This window comes from Sardina pilchardus, chromosome 11 (genome assembly GCF_963854185.1).
Source record: "Sardina pilchardus chromosome 11, fSarPil1.1, whole genome shotgun sequence".
NCBI classification, from domain to species: domain Eukaryota; kingdom Metazoa; phylum Chordata; class Actinopteri; order Clupeiformes; family Clupeidae; genus Sardina; species Sardina pilchardus.
Genome location: NC_085004.1, coordinates 13,225,525 through 13,237,316, shown reverse-complemented (window position 1 = coordinate 13,237,316; position 11,792 = coordinate 13,225,525).

The following is an 11,792-nucleotide window of genomic DNA, read 5'->3' as shown; positions in this document are numbered from 1 at the left end:
AAGTAGCCTATGCAAATAAAAATAAAATGAAAGTATCATATTTACAGTCTATATTGCTCTGCGTTCACCCACACAGCCACTGCTCTCGCTTGAATTACGCCGGGACCAGGCATCGCACAGACATAACACGCATATCAAATGAAAGAGGAGAAACAGAGCTTTCCATTGATACCAAACACATCGATCCTTTTGTGTTATAGAAACAGACGAAGTGACAAACAAATAAGAATCATATAGCTTCGGCTACCGCTATTTCGTTTGATTTACTCGTGAAACCGTGGTTAAAAAGATACAGCTTGCATGTCAGATAAAGGAGGAGAGCTAGAGCTATCCACAGATACCAAATACAACCTTCTAGGCCATAAAACAGACGAAGTGACAGCAAAATAATAACTTCTATAGCCTAGTAATAATCTAGCTCCACTTAGTCCGCGAATAATGAGACGGAGAAGAAAACTTGCCATGTCAGAACTTCCCCGAGTCGTGCACGCAACAGACACATAACCATATCAAGAAGTCTTCACAATGGCATTTTAAATGTGAATCTTTATTATTTTACACAATTGGATATAGTTATGACATTATAGCCTATTAATGACCTCATGTCGGAATGGCACGTTGTTTGAAAAAATAGTTAAATACCGCCACTGCGACCATGAAAAAAAAAAAATGTCGGAGTGGTGGGACTTTCTCCCATAAAGAGACATGCCTCCACTACGACAATTGGACATCAATGTCGGAGTGCTGGTATGTCGGAATGAACAGCGGTAGCCATCAGGACAAACATTCTTAACGTTTTCCAATGTTGTAAAAATGTGCATAATAAATATTAAAGTTCAACATTTCTGTCAACGAAGATTTGATAGCCTGCGACACACGTTTCAGGGCGGCGCCGTGCCATGCAGGTGGCTGTGGTTGTAAACAAACCGGCGTCAGCATGGCCATGGCATGGATCCCAAAGGGAAAAAGAGAAAGATAGCCGATTAGATCAGAGAATTTAAGGCAGAATGGACCGAATCATTTGCTTTCATTGCCATTGCGGAAGGATTGCCTGCATGTTTGCTTGCTTTGTAATGAGAAGTTGGCGAACAACAAAAAGAGAGACATTTAGAAAGACATTTTCAGGGAAGGCATGCTACATTTGCAGCCGACTACCCAGTTGGGACTGAGAGAAAAAGTGTGATTGCAGTAGCCTACTTCTGGAGAAATTTTGTTGCAACCTGAGAGATATTAAAACGTGGAAAACAACGGTTCACGGACGGTGATTACACGAAGTTGAACTTAAAGCACCAGCGGAGTAGTTACGTGGTGTGTCATTCTCTCCGAGATGCGCTGTAGGGAAAAACATTTAATCATGAAAGCTCATTATGTAGCCTCGTTGTAGCCTACTTAGTCATTTTGATAGTAGGCTAATATAGATAATATACACTTACAGCCTGTGTTACCTTCATATGAGGCTTACATAAGGCTTTTCATTTTTTGCGGCTCCAGACAGATTTGTTTTTGTTTTTTTGGTCCAAAATGGCTCTTTGAACATTTTGGGTTGCCGACCCCTGAGTTAGGGCATGGAAGCCGAGTACATTATCCACAACTACCCGAGGTAGTTCTCATTGATAAGGTGGACTGGGTAGCACTCATATTCCTTGGAAGTCCCACTCATCATCCACACCTTGCAGACTTGGTCCCTAGTGAAGTGAAGAGGCAGAGGGAGGAGATCTGTATCACGGCACTTCACAATGATGTTCTCGTACCCAGCATTAATTACTTCCAGCATATGTAGGATGATGCGTGTGTCAGCCTCCTCATGGTTTGCCTGTAGACCATGAATAATTCCACGTGGAAAGTGTGCAATACAGTCTCTACTCTCGGTTTTTATTTCCTAATGATGTCATTATTTTTTGTCATCCGCAAAACTGAAGATTGTTTTATGTAACTTATCACCTAACCGTGTGTTCACATCAGAAGCAACCAGAGTGACGAACGTCATTATTTATCTGCAAATAGGGTGGCCATAGCAAATACGGTGGCAAGGCAAGTTTTATTGATATAGTGCATTTCATACAGGGGAGCTCAATGTGCCTCACATAAAACAAAATAATAAAGCGAAACGAATTGGGTGACCAGATCGAAAAAGTTAAAAGTCTGAATATGCTAATGAACTATGATGTAGCTCGGCGAAAACCAATTGGAATGTACACATTTTCGAATGCCCCAGAGCCAGAGCCGCTCTATGATAAGCTAAATCAAACATCCCAATATAAAGTCATGAGTGGATACAACAAATTCATGTTGAATCGGACTCATGTTGACTCTTCTTCAGTGAGCCCGGCGACCTGGTCGCTTCTGATGTGAGTATTAAAATCTAAATTCTTTTCACATTTACCTATCATTGTGGCAAGTACCATCTGGAACCTCAGACCCCACTGTTCTAGCATGGTTGGCAACATTTAAAAAGAATGCCATTAAAAAAAACAGGTCCCCAAAAAGACGAACCATAACATTTATTTATTGTTTCTGAGCTGTTGACCTTTAAATTTGACCTTAAATTGTGAACTTAATTTTGGCAACCACTGGATTCTGGAACCTCAGACCCTACTGACAACTTCTAGCATGGTTGCCAACTTTTTAAAAAGAATGCAATGAAAATAGAGCCCCCCCAAAAAGATGAACCATAAAATGTATTGTTTTTGAGCTTTAGACCTTCAAATCTGACCTTAAATTCTGAACATGATTTTGGCAACCACTGAATTCTGGAACCTCAGACCCTACTGACAACTTCTAGCATGGTTGCCAACTTTTTTAAAAAGAATGCTATATGAAAATAGAGCCCCCAAAAAAGACGAACCATAAAATGTATTGTTTTTGAGCTTTTGACCTTCAAATTTGACCTTGAATTCTAAATATGATTTTGGCAACCACTGGATCCTGGAACCTCAGACCCTACTGTTAACTTCTAGCATGGTTGCCAACATTTAAAAAAAAAAGAATGGCATGAAAAAAGAGGTCCCCAAAAAGACAAACCATTACATGTATTTATTGTTTTTGAGGTTCTGACCTTCAAATTTGACCTTAAATTAGGAATATGATTTTGGCAACCACTGGATTCTGGAACCTCAGACCTTACTGTTAACTTCTAGCATGGTTGCCAACATTTAAAAAAGAATGCCATGAAAAAAAGAGGTCCCCAAAAAGACAATCCATAACATTTATTATTGTTTTTGAGCTTTTGAGCTTCAAATTTGACCTTAAATTCTAAATATGACTTTGGCAACCACTGGATTCTGGAACCTCAGACCCTACTGATAACTTCTAGCATGGTTGCCAACTTTTTAAAAAGAATGCCATGAAAAAAAGAGGTCCCCATAAAGACAATCCATAACATTTATTATTGTTTTTGAGCTTTTGACCTTCAAATTTGACCTTAAGTTATGAATATGATTTTGGCAACCGCTGGATTCTGGAACCTCAGAGCCCTCTAATAACTTCTAGCATGGTTGCCAACTTTTAACAAAAAATGCCATCAAAAGTGTTTTCTAAGCACATTTCCTGGTGTTGGCCTGCCGGCAATATATATTAAATCGCCAATTAAGATGTTCTGGACACCCCTGTGTATTAGGATATACATCCCTCATCTCCCCTTTCATTACTATGAGTGAGGAGTTGCATTTTATGCTTTATTTAACATCAAATTATAAAAGTGCTGTAAATGCGACCTGCACGTGTTTAAATATTACAGCCTACTTCTGTACAATCTTTCACATTTTACTGAGTATCAAACTAAACATGAGTTGTTACAATGTAGCTTAAATCACGCTTTTGTCTGTAAATGCTGTCATATGGACCAAAAAACAACTGGCAGGGAGATACGCGAGCTGCACGAACACTTGAAAACGGCGTTTCAAGACAGCATCCATGCTGACTTGCTCCAGGAGGCGTGGTAGCCCCTCTCCCTAGGCACTTCACTCGACTCAAAATTCGTTTGGATGATACTTAATGTGGCGGACCCTCGCGTGAACGCGCAAACAAAGTGGAAGTGTGTAGGACTAGGGTTTAGGGGCACGTTTCGGAAAGGGCCTGAGTGTATGAGTGTGAGGCGTCTTAGTATCCAGGTGGATATGTATGTATGTGTGTGTGTGTGCATGAATGATGAATGATGAATGATATTGACTGGATCTTGATGGGGAAATGCCTTTTCGTTGTGTTTTTTTTTACCTTGGTAATGAACAGAATGACAATAAATCTGAATCTGATCTGATCTGATCTGATCATGCACCACCCACAGGAGAGCAGTCTCTGTACTCTGAGGTGTACAGAAACCAGATTGAAAGGACTAATACAATTGTTTGAAGTTGTAAAACAACTACTCTTTCCACCTTAGCTAAAAATGGGAGTTTAGAGTTGATTGGACAGTTTGGATCTGAATCAGGCTTTTAAGATGGGGATAACTAGAGCAGTTTTAAGGGCAGTAAGAACAATGGCAGAGGTGAGAGATGAATTTATCCCTAAGCTAATTGTTTTACAAATGGCCTATGGACGTGCCTTGAGTAAAGAGGTTGGGTCAGAGTTAAACTCACAGGAGGTATTACTGTAACTAGTGATGATATCACAGACAGTGTTGCCAGATTGGGCAATTGGGCTTCGTTTTATATCGTTTGGCAGGGGGAAAATAAGCTGTAGGTGGGTAAACTCATTTTGAGTTCAATGGAAAGCGTAATCGGGCATTTTTTTGCTGAAGACGACGGGGTGATTGTGCGGAAATCAGTCAATCCAATCTGGCAACACTGATCACGGACAGAAAGGGTGTCAAAAGGTTTGAAATACGTTTTGGGCCCAGGAGAAGAATGCAAGGAGAACGATTAGAGCAATAATTGAAAACAATACATTTGCTAAATTTTGTTTTCAAAGAAAGAAAGCCCTACACAGATAACACAGAAGGTTTGAGAAGTTTTTTCCAACAGCCCTGAAGAGAGCTTTTAGTCTATTCTGAATTTATCACATTTAAGGACATTCCTATAATTATGAGCAGTGTAGGGTAACAAGTTGACTTTAACACCTTCTTGAGACGTTCATTAGTCATTAGTAGAGCCCTGAGGTAAACCAGGGACATGAGTGGGAGGCCACACCTTTTCATTATAGGGGCCCAGTCAGTAATCAATTTAGTAAGAGTGTAATTTTATATGGCAACCAAACTATCAGGAGAGGAGAGCTCCTCTTGTAGGTCAGACAGGGGTGAGGCCTGAAGAGAAGCGGTAATGAATGAGGCTATGAGAAGTAGACCTAAGATTACAGTCGGCAGAGGTATTCTCAGTGGAGGCAGAAGGAGTAGTAATTTTTCCACACAGATCTTCTGTTTCTCGTTCGGGGAGAGCCTTGGCGTTTCTCCAACTGCAGGGACCTTCTGTCAGAGATGGGAGGGCAACTTCCATGGAGTCCATGTGCGCCCCTCATGACAGGGCAATGCTGTTCATATGGGATTTCCTTAATATGTTATTAGTAGGCTATATGAAATGAAAAGCATTTGTGGTAAACTCAATTTTTTCAGTGCCCAATTATGGGCATAAATACATGCACTGAAAAACTATTTGAAGAAGGAAAAGCATACTCAACGCTTTTCTACCTATTAGTCATATCCCCCTGTCATGTAAGGTTACTCTGTTTTTATCGGAGAGCATTTCATAAACATAAGTGAATATACATTCCTGTTTCCACACAGCTTCCCTGACAGAAAATATTAATTGAGTAACACAAATGAAAAAATAAATACGAGGTAAGGAGATTAGGCTTCATTGACATTGGGTTCCAGTACCCTATCTATCTCCCTCCCACGTCTCTTGTGCAATGGTGAGCACACAGTCAGTCACAGTCTGGCAATCTCCACATCAAACAGGCTGGCATCACCTCCCAGCACCCAACCCAGCTGAAGTGGGTTTTTTTGGCTTGTGTCATGGTGAGTGGTGATGAACAGGGGACTAAACTACCAGTGCCTTGAGTTTAGACATAGCAAAGACAAACTATAGTAAATGACTTATTTAACAATGTTACCTTAGAGCCTTCATTTAAATGAACATTTCAATAAATATGTATGAGTTCATTTGTAGATTAAAAAGAATAGCAATGAATCCTTTAAAAAGGTTAATTAAGTTATTTCAGATTGTATTTAGAAAGACATTCAAATATTGTCCATGCGTCTCCAGCGTGCACTCCAATTGATAGAATCTTAAATGTTCCTATGACAATGAAGGGTCTGGTCTACACACTTTATTACACTCTCTCCCTACTCTCAGAAATCATCTGTATTTATTGATAATAATGATAATAATAATAATAACAAATTATTTCATACTCATACCGCCGTCGTTTGTTTTATGAGAATATACAGTAAAACGCTACAATGCTTTGGTTATATTTACAGATACTCTGTGTATCACGGGACATGAAAACTTTAATGCAGTTTGCCTCAACCGAGATGTTTTATGGGCTGCCCTTGTCAGCCTCCATGACCGGCAGAGTGCTGGTCTACCAAATCGGAATCAGGGGCTCGGTTACATGTGGCCGGTGAGCTCTGTGTGCTCTCCCTACTCTCCTTCAGACGACACTTTTAGCTCTCTGGTCTCCCTGGAAGATTTGGGTATGGATTTGATACTCGCTTGGGGGTCTATCCTTGGGCATGTGCACTCCTCTTCAATATGTGCCAGACATGGAGTTACTGTATTCAATGTAAGGTCTTACCATGGTTCTTGGATTTGGTGTTTGTAGAAAGGGTACAGTAGTTTGAACTCTCAATCACAAACAAAAGCAGACCGTTTGGTGGTGTGAACTACTGCCCTTGAGCAGTTGCAATTGTGTCGTTCCTTGGTAGTTCCGGTTGGTGATGTCATCAGTGTCAAAGGGTAGGACATGAGCCTAAACAAAAATGAAAGTGGTTGTTTTTCTCGTGGCTCAATGATTGGGCCATGCTGTTAGCTTAATGTTCATTAAAATACTGACTCCCAGCTTGGCTCATTCTTGCTACAATATGTTAATTTGAGTGCTGGCTTGCATTTTGATAGACTATCGTTGTTGAGTCCAAATAATAGCACACTGATCAAAGCAAGTGCCTTGTAATTAGGAGTCAAAATGTAGGTTTGACTCCCTCATTTGGGGAGATTGCCCTCTTGTTTTTGCTTATGTGCAGTTAAACTAATGTGACATGGAGATATAACTTTGATTATGTGGAACTATTATTTTTAACTGATGTCAGGTTCCCAATGGTCTCTCGATGTAGAGTCCATATACATACTGTACATATTTAGGTTCACAACCAATTGTTGTGTCTCGTAGGTCTAGCCTACTCAAACATGACAAGGAGAAGCAGGAAGCGAACTCCAGACACACGCACAGAATCCCCTGCATGTTACCGTTAATCCACTAGAAACACAACAAAGTCTTTTGATAACTTGGAAGTTTGGGAATTGGAAAGTAGGCTATGCATTTTTTTTTTAACACGTAGATATTTCATACAAATAGACTAATGACATATTGGTCGGCTTAAGTAAACTGTTTCATTTACGCACAATTTGTGGTTTACATTAGAAAAAATGTTGACAGTTGTGACCACTTCTCTATGTGCAGGATGGGGACCCATCTGTCCTCCTGTCACCACCAAAGCAGGTATTAGATGCAGCTTTTTGTTACTAAAGTTTGCCTGTCCTTAACTACCGATAGGCACAGTGCAGTCAGCTATACTGTTGAAATGACCTTAGATGTAGTAACCCAAGTTGAATCACTGTAGCCACTGCAGTAAGCAGCCCCACTAGCCTCAGTTTCTGTAATGAAAATCATGTCAGGTAGAACTTTGTGGAATTTGGGCATAAGTGTGACATAAGGTACTAATGCGATTTTTTTGCATAAATTGATAGTTTAGGGGGTGTCCTTTCAGAATCTGATGGGTGCCGCTCCGGCACCCTTGAGCATTTTCTTTAAAATTACATCATCTGCCACACCCCTTTTTTTATCATAGAAAGTCGTCTGAATATACATTAACATATAAACCCATCATGTATGGTATCAAATTAAAGCTCTTCTCATGCAGGAATCAGCTTTGACCATCAAAAAGATGAAAAAAAATAGTTCAGGTCCCTTCAGAGAACAAAATACCATTTGCAAAGTGACCTTTAAGGTCAGATTACGTTCCTTTTTGCCGCATAATAGCTGACTCTAAATCATGTCATATTTTGGTATTAAATTGAATAAATGATGGAACTGCCATTTAGCCTAATACAGTGATTCTTAACCACAGGGCCGCGGCCCAGACTTACGGTGATTCTTAACCAGAGGGCCGCAAGACATATTCAGTGTTGCGGTACTGGGTAGATTATCAAATGAAGACATCAGAGATATGTAATGCATGAGACTTAATTCCATTCATCAGAGGTGGAAAAGTCCAGCTTCAGAAAGTAAAAGTCCTACCACATATCTGTGCCAACCACTCACTCAAACCAGCTGATTCTATTTAACACAACTCTTCAGCCAGGTCAAGCAGCTAATTGATGAGATCACCTGTTAAGTGCACAGGTAGAAACAATACATGATTGGACTTTTACTTTCTGAAGCTGGAGTTTTCCACCTCTGCCATTCACCTTGTGGGTATATCCGTATCGAGGATATGTACTGCAAATGCTGCTAGCTACGTTAGCACATTGTCGTTATACCTATGCACTACCTATGAATCCTTACAAAACTGCTGGGATTCTGACACTACACATTTCACTAAAGGGGAGACTTGCCCAACGTGTTAGAATGAATGGATGGCCAGAAGTTCATCGCCAGAAAGCTACCATTAAGTGAATCCAGCCATGTCTAAAAACAAATACCGTTAACGTAACGTAATGAAATTGCACTTGTGAAATGTCTACCAATAAATACAAAAACGTGCGCTTTTTGGATGTGAATGATGAATATTAAATGGGCCCCAGGCCACTTTCTACTATAACAAATTGGGCCTCAAGGTTGAAAAGGTTAAGAACCTCTGGCCTAATACATACAGGAATACAATCATTCAATAGTAATTCATTTTATTGTGAATATTATAGCAAGTCTGATGTACCCTTGTTAGTTAGCATGTTAGTTATAATTTCCCTTGAATCTGTCACTGAATTTGACAGCAATATTGTGAGGTACTTCCCAGGTAGTTAAGCACATTAATTATGACTGTCCTTGGATCCCCCCCCCAGAATTACAGAAAACAATATTTTTCATCCTATCATTTTTTAATGCTTTAAGAATAGACACCAAACGGGGTAAAGACAGCTGTCTTCTCTCTATCCTGGTCACCCATAGCCACTTGAAAGTAACCCATGTCAGGTCCAAAGTGGGGAACAGCTGTGCCTTGCCCAGTGCATGAAGCGCCTCCTCTATCCGTGGAAGTGGGTATGCATCTTTGCACATGACCATGTTCACCTTTCTGTAGCTGAAAGCAGCAAAAGTGCACACTCCCGTCTTTTTTTCGCACAATGACCACTGGCGATGCCCAGGGGCTGCTACTCTCTTTGCCCCACTATGTCCTGTACATGTCGCTTGAACTTTTGATCGGGTGGGTGTCACCAGTTTATATGTTATGTCATGTGTCACTGTAGTTGTGTAGCCATAGTCATTGTCGTGGCTTGAGAAGACATCCCCGTAGCTTTTCAACAGTGCACTAAGCTTTACATGCTGTGCCGAGTTAAGCTCTCCTGCAGCTACCTGTACTGGAAGAGGCATACATTGGTGTCCATCTTCGGTAGCCTGAACACTGTTCAACATGCAATACCCCATCCATTTCATCAAACCCCACCACCCCTTTTGGACAGATCCTCTGTGACTTGGACACCACAGCTACCCTGGCCCTGGATATTAGTTTTATGGCCTTCTCACAGGTATTCATAACCCCGACAGGGACTTTTCCACCTGCTGCCTTTCCGAGTATGTTGGCAACCAGAAGCCCCTTCTGGATGCTGATCTTTGGAGTGGCTTCCACCAGGAATGGCATTCCACTGTTGGAGGCACCAGCCTTCAATCACCTTCTTACTGTGTGGTGGGATGGTGATCACTTCTCTGCCAGCCACCTTGACAAACCCAATTTTGCCATCTGAATCCAAGAATTCCACCTCATTCTTGACCCTAGCCAACACACGACGGACACTTGCCTCTGGTGGAGCAGCCTTTTCATCCTCATTGCATCCACACCCAGCAGAGAGGTCACTAGATCTTTGATGATGTTCATCCCCATAATGCCAGGGAGCCCATTTTTACATCTTTACAACATCCAGATGGGTGTCTCTCAGTATGAAGATGCACCGCCACTAAAGAGTGGTTCCAAAACACTCAACATCTGCTTCAAGACAACCAAGGACCGGCATGTTCAGTCCATAGGCTCCACCCAATGGGTGGACTTTAGCTGTTCCTCCCCAAAGTGTTCTCTAAAGTGAGACTCTTTGATGGTGGTGACCTCAAACCCAGTGTCCCAAAGGCAGCTTGTCTTCACTCCAGAGATCATCAGGTCAACCGTCCAGCAGTGACCAAATGCATTTTGTTTCAGGAACTGGTCGACTTCAGTGTCAACACAGTCTGCCAGCCCACTCCTGATCATTGATTAACCAGGGGGCCTTGGTTCGCTCTCTGGTGGAGTATTCTGTGCACTGTCTGCCTCTCCTGGAGCATGTCTTTGCCGGGTGACTTGGCCATGACTGTTGACTGGTGTGACCGGACTCTCCACATGTGTAGCAGATGTACTGCCCTTCCTGGTCTCTTAATGGCTCTCTCTTTGGGTCACGAGGTGGTCGTCTGCTTCAGGGATCCATTGCAAAGGTGATGAGCAGTGTGCAAATAAAAATTTGACTTTCAGTGGAGGATACTGATGACAGCGAGGGAGAAATGTCTGATTGAATGAATGTTCTTTGGAGGAGACATTTGAAGTTTGTGATGTGTACAAGGCCAGCCTGGCAACATGTTCTTGATATAGTTGCTTTCAGAAATCTGTGATAAAGTACTACTTTGTTGTCTATTTGATTAATTAGTGAGGGTTGATACAATTTGTTGCTCAGCCTACCATTTCAGAGGTGTGACCGTACCAGATTTTACAGTTATTATGTTCTCTGGAGGGATCATTTTTAGCATTTTTTAAATTGACATCATTGATTTGTGTTTGAGAAGAGCTTTCATTTGATACCATACATGATGGGTTTTATACAGTAATGTGAGTCTAGTTCTTTTTTTATGGTCAACAAAAGGGGGCGTGGCAGATTATGTCATTAAAAACTATTTTTTTTCCATCTTTTTTTGATGGTCAAAGCTGATTCCTGCATGAGAAGAGCTTTAATTTGATACCATACATGATGGGTTTATATGTTAATGTATATTTAGACGACTTTCTATGATCAAAAAGGGGTGTGGCAGATGATGTAATTTTAAGGAAAATGCTCAAGGGTGCCGGAGCGGCACCCGTCAGATTCTGAGTCTACACCCCCTAAACTATTAGATTATGCAAAAAAATTGCATTAGTACCTTATGTCACACCTATCCTGGGGTTCTACCTGACTATCAGGAAAACTTCTGTGAACATTAGCCCTCTTGGAATTATAAGGTTATCTGCAGTCTTAGTAGTTCTGAGATATTGAACTTCAAAGTATTAGAATCCATTGAGATATATTGATCAATGGAACGTCTTTAGATCTCCAAAAAATGCATATAAGAAACATCTCATCATGTGAGGCCGTCACAGAATAAGAATGCCAATATATCAATGTTTTGTCAAATATGTCAGATAGAACAATTCA